Source organism: Stigmatopora argus, chromosome 10, assembly GCF_051989625.1.
Source record: "Stigmatopora argus isolate UIUO_Sarg chromosome 10, RoL_Sarg_1.0, whole genome shotgun sequence".
NCBI classification, from domain to species: Eukaryota; Metazoa; Chordata; class Actinopteri; order Syngnathiformes; family Syngnathidae; genus Stigmatopora; species Stigmatopora argus.
In genome coordinates this window covers 16,491,407-16,503,949 of record NC_135396.1, presented here as the reverse complement: position 1 = coordinate 16,503,949, position 12,543 = coordinate 16,491,407, and the positions used below count along the sequence as shown (strand labels likewise).

General features: G+C 42.1%; 1 protein-coding gene across 7 annotated transcripts in view; it reads right to left on the bottom strand.

The window, feature by feature from the left end:
* LOC144083872 (protocadherin Fat 3-like) overlaps positions 1-9,769 on the bottom strand; it is a 188,839-nt gene extending 179,070 nt beyond the window's left edge. For all 7 annotated transcript variants that reach the window (XR_013303650.1, XM_077612018.1, XM_077612019.1 and 4 more), the window contains exon 1: positions 9,626-9,769. The gene's annotated coding sequence lies outside the window, so the exon portion shown is untranslated. The remainder of the gene's footprint in view (positions 1-9,625) is intronic.
* Positions 9,770-12,543: the final 2,774 nt, after the last annotated feature.

Below are 12,543 nucleotides of genomic sequence, written 5' to 3'. Positions count from 1 at the left end.
AATAAGAACAAAGCCTTGTTGCCTGTCTACTGGATGAGCAACCAGAAAGCCTGGATAACAAAAGCATTCACAAAGGACTTGTTCTTAAACTGTTTTCATCCCGAACGTGAAGATGAGGTGAAAGGGGGCTGCACTTCAAGGACTGTGCAGAAGGACTTGGACTAAAACTCCCATTAAACTGTTTTTTATTTATATCAAGTGGAGAGGAACTATTTTCACTGTGAGTACAGTATTTAAAGTATTTATTCATTTTTATTTATATTTAGATAGGCGGCCCGGTGGCCCGTTAGTTAATTCCTGTCAAACATCAAACAATTTGACATGACACAGCATTATTGTTCACAGAACCAGCAAAATTGAAAATTGAAATACTCTCAGTAATAAATCTTGAAAACGGAAAAACATGAGGCTTGCCCATGAGTTCTCAGAAGGTATAGGCATGTCCGCTGACTGTGCTCAAACCAAATCCCTGCTCATGTACCCGTTGTCAGCTGACTGCATAGTAATGGATGCTCGGGCCGTGGTCGGTAGGATATGCTACCACAGGTGCTATGGTGGTGGAACACTATTTGGCTTAATCTTACCAAAAGAAAACAGGCAAGTGGATGAATCCAAAGTTGTGTTGATAGAGCTGCACGGATCTGCAAAGGTTATAATTTCCTAATCTTTGTTAAATTTTCAATTGGGTTTTCTCCCTCCCAGGCCCCTCCATAATGCATGGGCTCCTACTGAGAGCCAAGTGAGAAGGAAAGGTGTTATTCTAACATTTAAAAAACAACGTAAATTAGTCGCTCCAACCACATTCTTTTTACACCCTAAAACGTAGCCCCCTTATATATAGGCCAGGGACCGTGTGCAGCCTCACCACCAGCAAGCAACCCTCCAATGTCCGTCCCTTGTAAAAGTATTTAAACTTTTTTTGTACTGTAAATTAACCGAACCAACCCCTTTAAAGAAGCCAAACCGAATCAAAATAACTTTTTATTGTATCATTACAACCCTAATGGGAATCAAACAATGACAATTCATTTTAGTCACTTATGGCAGGCAGGGGTGTGGGGATGTGTGTGGGAGAAAGTGCACGTGTGTGTGGATGTACGAGAGAGAGGCTTTTCCGCCATGTTCAACTGCTTATCAGCAACTCTGTATGTTTTACAGTAGGTTTCAATGTATTTGTATGTTTATTTGCATGTGATTCGTGTATCTATCTATTTACGTGTGTCAATATATGTGTAACTCCGCTAAGAATCGCAACAGGGCTGCAAAAAAATAAGGCGCAGTGAAACGTTAATGAGGGCAGTCGGATGTGAACGAACAGCCTGATGAATTAATTCAGACAAAGACAGAAACGGAGACAGCGAGACATGGCCGCTGCAGGAGGAACTTGAGGGATCAGACACTTAAATTTAAATATGAATAGATGAGATGACCAGGCAGCCTAGTTGCACGCTACATGCATGTACTGTATGGGTGGATCTGGGATGTTTTTCTCATTGCAGAAACACAGCTTTAACATCTACAATAATGTATACCATTCATTCATTTATTCATTCATCTACCTGAATGCTATCTTGGCGCCTACCCCAGCTAACTATGGGCAGCAAGGAGGGGGGGACACTGGCCTGGTTGCCAGCCAATTTCAAGCTACATGTATTATAGCCATGGCAGTGTTTACCAATGCCTGTTTTTATTTATTTTTAAGCATTTAAAGATTTCTATTATTCTCTTTAATTTGTGCATATCTGCCTTGACCTGCCAAGCATTTAATAAGAGCCAGTCACATTTAACAAAATTTCTGCTTTGTTTTATCTTTAAGTTCAAATGGCTCAATAAAGGTTGGGAATAATGCACTTCATGCTTACTTTAAAACTGTCATCCTTCTCTAACTCGCAGCTTCAGCATTCACGGCTTCAATACATCACGTTATTTATATTAAGTATATTTTAAAAAGTTGGCTTTTAGCATTTCATGGTTATTCTATCCAGAATAATCCAGGGAACGTCCATTTTTTAAATGTATTCTGGGTGTGATCTCACAACCATAAGTGATGATCCTGCCTAGCTTCTTAGTGCTGGACTAGCTACTAAATGTTTACAGAATGACCGAACAGTCACTGAGAAACTCAAGAATAGAAATGCAATGGATGACATGATAGCAGACTGCAATAATCTATCATTCTGGTAGTGACATCAACTTCTGTTTGAAGATTTCTTTAGTTGGCGGAGCAATGGTAGCTGCGAAAGGAAGACTATAATTAGGACTTACAGTGGTACCTCTACTTACGAATGCTTCTACATACAAAATATTCATTTTACGAAAGGCTTTGATGGGAAACCCTTTGTTCCTAGACACGAAATCAAAATCCAAGTTACGAAACATCCACCAAAATCAACCATCCCAGAAACGTAAATACATTTCCTGTATCCTGAATTTACTTTTGAAATTGTCGTGGCAGAGTTACTTTCCCATTGACTATCTACCAACACTCCACTGGCCTCCCGTTGGCTAAGGGAAGCTGAGTCTCCATGATGCCGGAACCAAGGTTAGCGCACTGTTAGCAGAGCAACCACCAGTTCCGACAAAGAAGCAAAGAGCCAGCCCGGCCCGAAAACGCACTCTTGTTGGACAACCAGCGCCGTCCTGAAATGGGGTAGTGGCCACCGGCAGCGTATGAGTGTGATTGTGCGACCAAAGCCCCCATTTTTGGGCACTTTTCTGTTCTTTCCTCGGGACAATGAATGATCAGCTCCGGGTAGCAGTAAGTTCCTGCTTCGTGTGCCTTCAACAGTTGTCCGTCACAGAGTACTTTCTTGAGATTTTAGGAATGTGCATAAGACCATGTTAAATTGTTGAGTGTTTATGTATGTGTACATATTGTATCGACTAAGGTTCTAATGTTGAGGATTTTTGAACATATCATGTGAGTGATGAGAAAGAAAGAGAGCGGGACTTGCCTAAGAGCTAGACAAAAAGTTTCCGGTTTTATTTGGTTAGGGTTTTGTTCGATGTTGTTTTTGGCGTTGGCTATGGGAGACAGTAGCTGTGTTCTGTTCTCGGAATTGCAAACCAAATAAATACAAACCTGGCAAAGCTGACGACTTCTTTGTCAATTACAGTATGTTCACTGAGCTGCCATTTGCAAATTTACAACACTGGAAAATGTCTTTGCATTTCTCATTCTTTTTTAATGAAAAAAAATATTATCTTTGTTCTTTTTTTTACATTCATATATTTGAATACATATTTCCTAAAAAATCTGAATACTTTTGTATTTTTTAAAGGATTTATGCGGTAGTATTAAATTTCGTAGAGGCTATGCCATCGATTCTGAATCGATTGCCACGCTGAAGTTGCACAAGACAAATCATTTGTCAGAACTGATTCACAATGCACTCATGTTACCAAATTCATCCGGTTTCCAGTGCAACTGAATCGAATGCAGAAGCCGTAGCGATGGTATGAATTTCGAGGCATTTAAATTGGAAAATTTGGTACTTTTGCAAAATAGTTGCTTAAAAAATGTAAATTATAATTTTTGGGGGATATCCGGAGTATAGGGAGGTTGTCAGGAGTCCCGGAATTTGCATTATTTGTCCAGGTAAACTACGGAAATTCCGGAGAAGTTGGCAGCTGTGTGAATGTTTGCTTGTTCTTTCTTGGTAAAATGCACGGTAGATTCATTTATGCCCCAATGGCATGCTGCGTCACTTTTTTGGTCACTGTCATCATTTCTCGTTCTTTCTTTGGCTCATTGGTGCATAGGAGGCATTTTCAAGATTTTCAAGACGATTTGAAATCTAAACTAAGCTGGAATAGGCTCAGCGTACTGTTTCTCCACAGGTAATGTGCGCAAAAAATGTAATCCAAAGAAACTAGGAAATGGCAAGACGTCGTCCTTCTCGGTCTTTTATATTTTTCGGACATCATTCTTCTTCTACGGGGAAATATCGCTTCTTCTTCAGCGCTGATTGCCCCCCAATTCAGCGCCAAAGAAGAAGCCCTGACTTTCACCATTTTTTTATCTCCTATCTTCCGCTTGCGTGTTTCAGCGTGAATTAAGTACTTTTTTTGAACTTTTTTAATACTTAATATAAAAGATCGCAATGTACCGAAGCCGCGAATGTTGAAGTCGCGCAGTGGTGTAGGATCACAGTATTGCAGGGGTCGAGAACCTATGGCTTGCGAGCTAGACATGTCACTTTTGATGGGTGCAAATGGCTCTCTGCTGACCTGTAAGCTAAAATGTGGAACCCGCTGGTGAGAGAGCTGAGTCCCGAACGCACCAATAAAAGCCTCGCGTTGGCACATAAAAGTGGCGCCAACACTTACTCTAGTGCCGTTGCAGTGACCAATGGGAGCGACACTTTGGTACATCTCTGTGTTCGCGACACTACTTTGAGCGCCGCAACATTGAGCGCCGCTACATCGACCAATGGGAGCCTCGCGTTTGCACATCTCTGTGACCGCGTCAGTGCATCACATCCACTCCATTGACCAATGGGAGCTCTGCGTTAGCAGATACAAATTTAAATGGCCGACTAAAACAAACTCTAGCACTGCTTTATCATCATTTTTCGTTTCATTAGACTTCCTTGCGCATGCTGCATCCACTCATTGATTAGCAACAGTATAACAATGTTTTTAAAAGAATTTAGATGCTTATCGTACCGTATTTTCGCTACAATGGATGAGCTACAATGGCCGTGCTAGGCAACAGGAGCAAAACTGCGTTTCATTGTGTTTTATTGACGTCATGTGTATTCGCGATAAGATAAGTCAAAGCATTCAAACATCTACAAATCCGTCAAAGTCCTCATCGTCTGTATCCGACATAAGGAGTTCGGCCAAGTGGGCGGTTTCGCCGTCCAACAATGCTTGGTTCCATCTGATTGTCTGGGTCAGAGTTGTCACCGTGGGATTTTGTAATTGATTCTAGCTTTGACGAAAGCTCAAACCACAGTGCTTGGCCCAGGCATCGACAATCCATTCTAAATCGTCACGTAACTCGTGCGACTCTGCCAGCCAGTCTTTGTATGGAACTACAGTATTTGCCATCCGACATTCATCACTCCCAAACCGTTCGCAACGCTGCTTCTCCCGGCTGTTCTTTCGTGTTTCATCCATTGCTCGAGTCCTTCTTCCAAACTTTCAAACTCGCATCCTGGTGGCATTCACGTCAGGCCTTTCCTCTGTATAGCTATAAGGTGTTGTTTATTTGACTATTGAGACTGTTTTTGAGGGTTAAAAGTGCTACGAGCACACGGAAGTAATGCTTGGAGTATGCGGCCACGCTATTGTTAGGGTATGCTCTTTTGACCACGAGAACATGAATGTCCGCTGGGTTGACCGCAGTAAATAGCGTGTCGGCATGAAATAAAACCAGTCAAGCGGTCGCGGTCATACAACATTTTGAATTTAGTGCATACACAAGGCGCACTGACTGATTGGGTGCCCCGTCCATTTTAGAGAAAATGTTAGACTTTTAAGTGCACCCTATGGGCATGAAAATACGGGACTTTAAAAGTGTTTAAATGACAAAAAAATATTTTCACATTGAAATTCTGGGTATGGCTCTCAAGGAATAAGAAAATATCAATTGCTAATGGCTCTCTCGATCAAAAAACTTCTGATCCCTGGTGTACAGTAATCCCTAGAATATCGCAGTTAATGTAGACCAGACATGGCCGCGATAATCGAAAAATCGCGAAGTGGGGTCACCTCTATTAATTTTTTTTCAAAACTTCAGTGCTCACTCCTTGTAGCAGTGGCGTGGATTTTCAAATTTTAATGAACTTTTTAAAAAAAATGAAACTCATAAGCGGAAGCCACTCTTGCTTCTAGGACTCAGAACTGAAGTAAAAAAAAATGCAATTTTTAAAAATATTTAATAGCAGAAAAACATCGAAAAAATGATGTAAGTAGTGAATTTGCGATAAGTAAAGGTGGGTCGAGGGATTACTGTAATATTTAATATATTCACTTCTTGATTTGTATCCATGTGAAAACATGTAAATATGATAGATAAGGATGAATCTAGTTTGCATTTTTTTTAATTATCAAGGCAATGTCTAGTCTAGGACGGCCCAGTGGAGCGAGTGGTTAGCATGTCGGCCTCACAGCTCTGGGGTCCTGGGTTCAAATCCAGGTCATGTCCATCTGTGTGGAGTTTGCATGTTCTCCCAGGGCCTGCATGGGTTTCCTCCGGGTACTCCGGTTTCCTCCCACATTCTAAAAACCTGCATGGTAGGCTGATAGGACACTCTAAATTGCCCCTAGGTATGGGCGTGAGTGTGCATGGTTGTCGGTCTCCTCCCAGATGGGATAAGCTCCAGCACCCCCCGTGACCCTAATGAGGATAAAGCAGTTCAGAAAATGAGATGAGATGAGATGTCTAGTCTACATATATTATCCACGAAATTGGAGGGAAGACTGGACTGCTGAACTGACACGACCACCATTCAACAGCATTCCACTAGTTGTTGCAAACAATAGTGAGGCCTTGCATACAAACATCCACTTATTCACACAAGCCAACCGCTCGATATGCAATCCCATAACAGTCACCCCCCACCATCTCGGAGAGGGGAACCAAAGAAAACCCCCAGCTCACTCTCACCAACACAGTCAGAATAAGAGAAGGGGGTCTTTCACAGTGCTGGCATTTGGCACGAACAGACGCTCACAAAGCCCTTGGGACCCCAGAGATGAAGAAGAAATGTGGGGGAGGGTGGAGGAGCACAGGGAGGAGGGGTTGCAGTAATGCTATTTCCAAGCAGGCAGCCTGTGGAGCAAAGCGTCAGAGAGAAAGAGAACAAAACGAAAAGAGGGATGGCCCCTATCTCCTCCTCCATGGAGAGGTCAGTGTGCTTGGCAGAGAGGTCAGCCACTGCAGCAGGGAATGCACACCACATTTCCTCCAAGTATTTCTGTACTGTACTTTTAAGTTCCTCCATGCAACCCAACAAGGAAAATCACAAACATATTTGCAATATACTGAGATATATTCCTCACTGTGTCAACTATTTTCATGTCTTAAAAAACCAGTCTCTTGCCTTGAATGGCACTAAATAATGAATAAGTTGAGAATAAGTAAAAACAATGACTATACTATTACTACATACTGGTTGAACGCGCACAGCATTCAGATCATTGACTAAATATTCAAACTGAATTGACAAGAGTACTTTCGAAACTGTTACTCCGCACAGTACATGCATTTACCTATTATCATTAAGTAAACTGTCAAACCAACTGCTTCTTAATAGCTAGATGTTATCAGCTCAAATGAGCTACACTTGCGCAGAGTAACTAACCTCTCATCTCATTTTCTGAACCGCTTTATCCTCGCTAGGGTTGCAGGGGGTGCTGGAGCCTATCCCAGGTCACTTCAGGCCAGAGGCGGTGGACACCCTGAATTGGTGGCCAGCCAATTGCAGGGCACAAGGAGACAAACAACCATTCACGTTCACACTCATACCTAGGGGCAATTTAGAGTGTCCAACCAGCCTACCATGCATGGCTTTGGAATGTGGGAGGAAAGCAGAGTACCCGGTGAAAACCCACGCAGGCCTGGGGAGAACATGCAAACCCCACACAGAAAGGTCCGAACCTGGATTTGAACCCAGGTCCCCTACTGTGAGGCCGACGCGCTAACCACTCAGGGAACCAACCCAAGGAATATAATATTACATTAAACAGTTCAAGACCCACTCAGTTGCAAGATGCTAATTTGAACATTTCAATGTAAATGCCACCTGAACTTGCACATTCTAACAGCATAGAAATTTTCTTTTATACATTATACATTATATCTACCCATCCATCTATCCATCTAGTTTCGATACCAGGGGTGGCCAAATCCGGTCCTTGAGAGCCGCTATCAGGTCTGTTTTCCAAATCTCCCTCCTCTACCACACCTGAATCAAATGATCAACTCATCAGCAAGCTGTCCAGGAAGCTTGATACCGATCCTGATTATTTGATTCAGGTGTTGGTGGAGGGAGATATGGAAAACAGACCGGATAGCGGCTCTCGAGGATCGGAGTTGCCACCCCTGTTCAATACGGGGGGAAAAAACAGTTAAATATCATAGGTAGCTTGCTTAACAAAGCACTTTCCCAAAACATAGCATTCATCCCCTTATTCATTCTTATTCTGTATTGTGGCAGCCTGGTGGCGCGAGTGGTTGGCACGTTGGCCTCACAGTTCCGGGGTCCTGGGTTCAAATCTAGGTCGGTCCACCTGTATGGAGCTTTCATGTTCTCCCGGGCCTGTGTGGGTTTTCTTGGACTACTCTGATTTCCTCCCACATTCCAAAAACATGCATGGTAGGCTGGTTCGACAATCTAAATTGCCCCAAGGTATGAGTGTGCGCGTGAAACGGTTGTTTTTCTCCTGGTGCCCTGCGATTGGCTGGAAACCAATTCAGAGTGTCCCCTGCCTCGTGTGCGAAGTCAGTCCCCCCCGCAACCCCAGTGAGGATAAAGCGGTTCAGAAATGAATGCAAAGCTGGAGAAATCAAGAGGTGATAAGGGTGGTGCGATGGTGTGGAAGAGGAGGCGGTGATAGGTACAGAAATGAGGAGGAGCTGTAAACATTGGCCCACCAAGCAGCAAAATACAGCTGTGCACTTGTTTGGCTAACTGCCAGATGAAAGGTGAGAGGATGCCGCTTAACACACACACAACAGTAGATGGAAATAGACAAGTGTGTCTATGTGTGCACACGCATGCGGACGTTTGCGGCATATGATGTATCTTATAATCAGAGAAACCAGGCAGTAAAATAAATAACTGCTTTAGACATCGAAAATTGGTTTCATGCATCGTTGATGGGTTTTGCAGAAACAGGCTATAACATTACTCCAGCCCTCGAATGACTGACTGGTGGTAACCTTTTCCTTCACGATAGTAATCCATAAAACACCCCAGTTGTTGCTTCCATCTATTTGTCTGTTGCTCTACAGGCAATCCTGCATGACCAAGAGTTCCTCTTCTTGTATATACGCATTTTGAGTATGGAAAATGAATTCACATCAAGGCAACGAATGCAGTGTGTGTGTGCGTGTGTGTGCGCGTGTGTAATCTATAACGTGAAAGCAAATACAACCTAAACCATTGATATTCAATACGCTGTGATTGATCGTGAGTCGAAACTCTAACATACACCTGCTTCTGCGCTCCTACACATGTAAGTATAGCCTTTTTGTCCTTTTCTTTAGCTTTTCCCTTTTAAACAATTCTCCTAGATCAAGAGTAGGGGTGAGTGAGACACATGAGTGTCGTCAGGATGTCGCTAGCTAGCGCGGACTCGGACAGTCCCACGCGACTGAGACTCAAGCCTTGCCCAGCTCGCCAATCATCAGACATCACCTCTCATAAGGTCTTACTCCACCCTGATATTCAAGTCACATTCTGCTGCAGGTCTTCGTTGACAGCATTAGAAACGCACCATGCCCTCGTTCAGTCTTCTCGTTGAACACATCGTTGGTATTATTTCTTTGACGATGATTTTTTTAAACGTGTCACTGGTTGTAGAAACCTGCTTCGCCTCTCGTGCTCAACGCACGTCTGCATGCATGTACTGAACTTGGATTAATGAATGCTGCTCGATACGCAGGACTCACCTGTGCATGCTGCGGAATATCCCGGTTGAAAAGTCCTTAGGTGTACGTATCTTTACCAGCGACACCGGTGCAAGTGTAATACATACCAACTGCTCGGCGACTGGCTGCTCCGCTGCGAGCGTGCTCCTCTGCTGCTTTGGCGCGCTCATGGCTGAGCCGTGTTCTGCGGAGGGTGTGCGCGGGAACAGCACAGCCTGCTGGAGAACTAATGCAATGCATCTTCCCGGGCATCTCAAATTCCCTCTCTCTGTGAGCACCTTACATTTTGCGTAATATTGGGAGGAAAAGTCCCAAAATGGAAATAAGGTTAAAAAAAACATCTTGCATTAATTATTTTAACATCAGTCGAACTGAAAGCTCTTCGGGGTCTGCGGGCATCAACTTTGAAGACGTTAGATCGGTGTGAAAAAAATAGATTTTGGAATAATTTGCGGGGGATTATTTAATTGCTGTTAATAAAACTTTGATGAGAACGACTTTATAATGTTAATATAGGCGACATAGTTTTAAATCAGAAGATTTTCAGCTCGTTGTGTGCCATTTTTTCAATGCAAAAAGTGTACTGCAGCTCAAAAAAGGTTGGGAAACACTGTTTTAGGGTCTAAGAGTCTTCTCTGAGAATGTGATGTGCGACTAGTCATGTCAAGTCAAGTCAAAAGCCTTTATTGTCATTATACAACAACTGCGTATAACAAAATCAGTGGTGCTACTCCACAAAGTGCGTGTTTCCCAATAAAAACATAAATAAGGAATTTTAAAACCCATATGCCATAGTATGGAGTGGATCTGGATCAACAGGTGTCTGCTCTGGCCTCCAGATAAATTGCGTGGCTCAGGTTTTCCGTGATCCGTCCGTTCTCATGCTTTTACTGATCCGGAGTCTGCTTACCAGCCTGTCCTTGTCCTATTGCTTCGCACAATGAACAAGGAACCTCTCCTTTGGTGCTGCCCTCTCGTGTCCTCGTAACTGCAATCAGTTCAACTCAGAAATATAAAATGTAACAATATGGATAGAACTATCAAATCATAAAAAAAATAATTTGTCTGTATTGATTTGTAATAATCATAATATAACTTAATCATTGTTACACATTGGAAAGTAAAACCACATTTATCAGCTTCACCAAAATTGTGTTTTTAAGTATGTGATGTTAATGGAAGGAATCAAAAGACAAGTGAAATCGGACAAGATTTTCATTAGAAAACTCAAACAACAACACCATTCAGGTCAGACCCATCTTTTCTCTGTCAGCTTTTGGTCAGTTCCTGTCTACAGTTCCAGTTAGGAACCACATAGGATGTTGATTCGAGGCTCCCCCATCTGTCGTGATAGTGTCCAAGCGTCTGTAAATCAGCGTGGAACTTGCGCTTGAATGTCCACAGCTACCATCACAGCAGAACACGTCGAATGGCAGCAGGCGTTGTGGCCGCCGGAGCTGTTTTCTTGATTCTGCTTCCTCCTCCAAAACATAGAGAAGCTTCTTCTTGAAGACGCTTTAAGTACTGCTAGTAGTTGTCATTGTCTGTGGGAGCAACAGTAAATTCACAGTTCTTGTGTACTGTCCTGACAATTCTTGAAACCAGCTGGTCTGGTGAACAAGGTTGGTGAGCACTTCCTTCTGATTTTCTTTAATGAACCTCCTGTTTCAATTTCCCACCTTGATTCCTGCCCATTCAATTCTCTCTAGCCTGTACTAGTTCCAAATTCAGCTTCTGCATATATTTGAACTTTTGCATTCTAATCACACAAAAAACATTGACTTCCCTCTCGTTTTTTTATTTTGTTTTGCCAAAAGACATGTATTATTCAGAATTATGAAAATATTTTTGGGAGATCATTGACTTCTTGCTCGTCTTAATAATTGTATTTCTGAGTTGAACTCAATAGACATTATATAAACATTCACAATCATTCCATAGTTAAAACCACATCACTTAACATTCGAAAAAATAAATGTACTGTCACTGTAATAATTAATTGTCCCTCTCTTAGCCATGTTTATCACAATAAGCATGGCTAAAGCACCAAATTTCTTTTGGCACCATTAGTTCACATATTTATAAAAATGCACAATGACAATGAAGTGAGTCCAAATAAGTTTTCTTCAAATGACGTGTTAAAATCAGTAAATCAATCAATTTAGCTGTCTGCATGGAACAATATATAAAGGTAACCTTTTAAGTGTATATATTCTTGGAAGTTTTGTCTATAATTGGTCACAGCAAAGAATTAGTTAACTTTTAAATTAATCTTGTACTCAAGTTCAGGCACCTCTACACAGTTCGATATAATCCATCATTAACAATAAGAAACTGCTACGTAGTAGATAAAAATATTTCCTTCCATCAGCGGCGGTCCATGCATTTTCTAGCGATGCCTTCAATCCAACCCTCAAAAATTATTTTATGGCTATAAAACCTCTACTGCATCTACAGCTGCGACACATAAAAAATAACCAATAATAATCTCATACAATTAAAATATTATTTAGGAATATAGCCATATTTTACTTACCAAAAATCATTTTTAACTGTACACAATATCCATCCTGCTTTCTTTCTTCCTTCTTTTCTATCGCCATCGAAGCTAATGCTGAAAGTCGAGCCTATCCTGTTGTATTTTTGGCATACGTTTTTATTCGATTTGGTGCTGAAAATGTTCGTTACCAGTTGTGACAGATTTGCTTGCTTTGGAGTTGTCCGACCTGTCTTAATGATGTCCAGCTTTTTTCTCTTGAAAAGTCCGTCTTGAAAATCAACACTACAAAATATTTGCTTGTGCAGCTCGCTCCAGATACAGTTTGGTAGCTCTGGCTAATCACTAGCCAATCATAGTTGGTGAGAGTGATGACGTATCCCTACGCCTGCGAGAAGGCAATGACGTATCCCTACGCCTGCGAGAAGGCCTTGGTGTCACC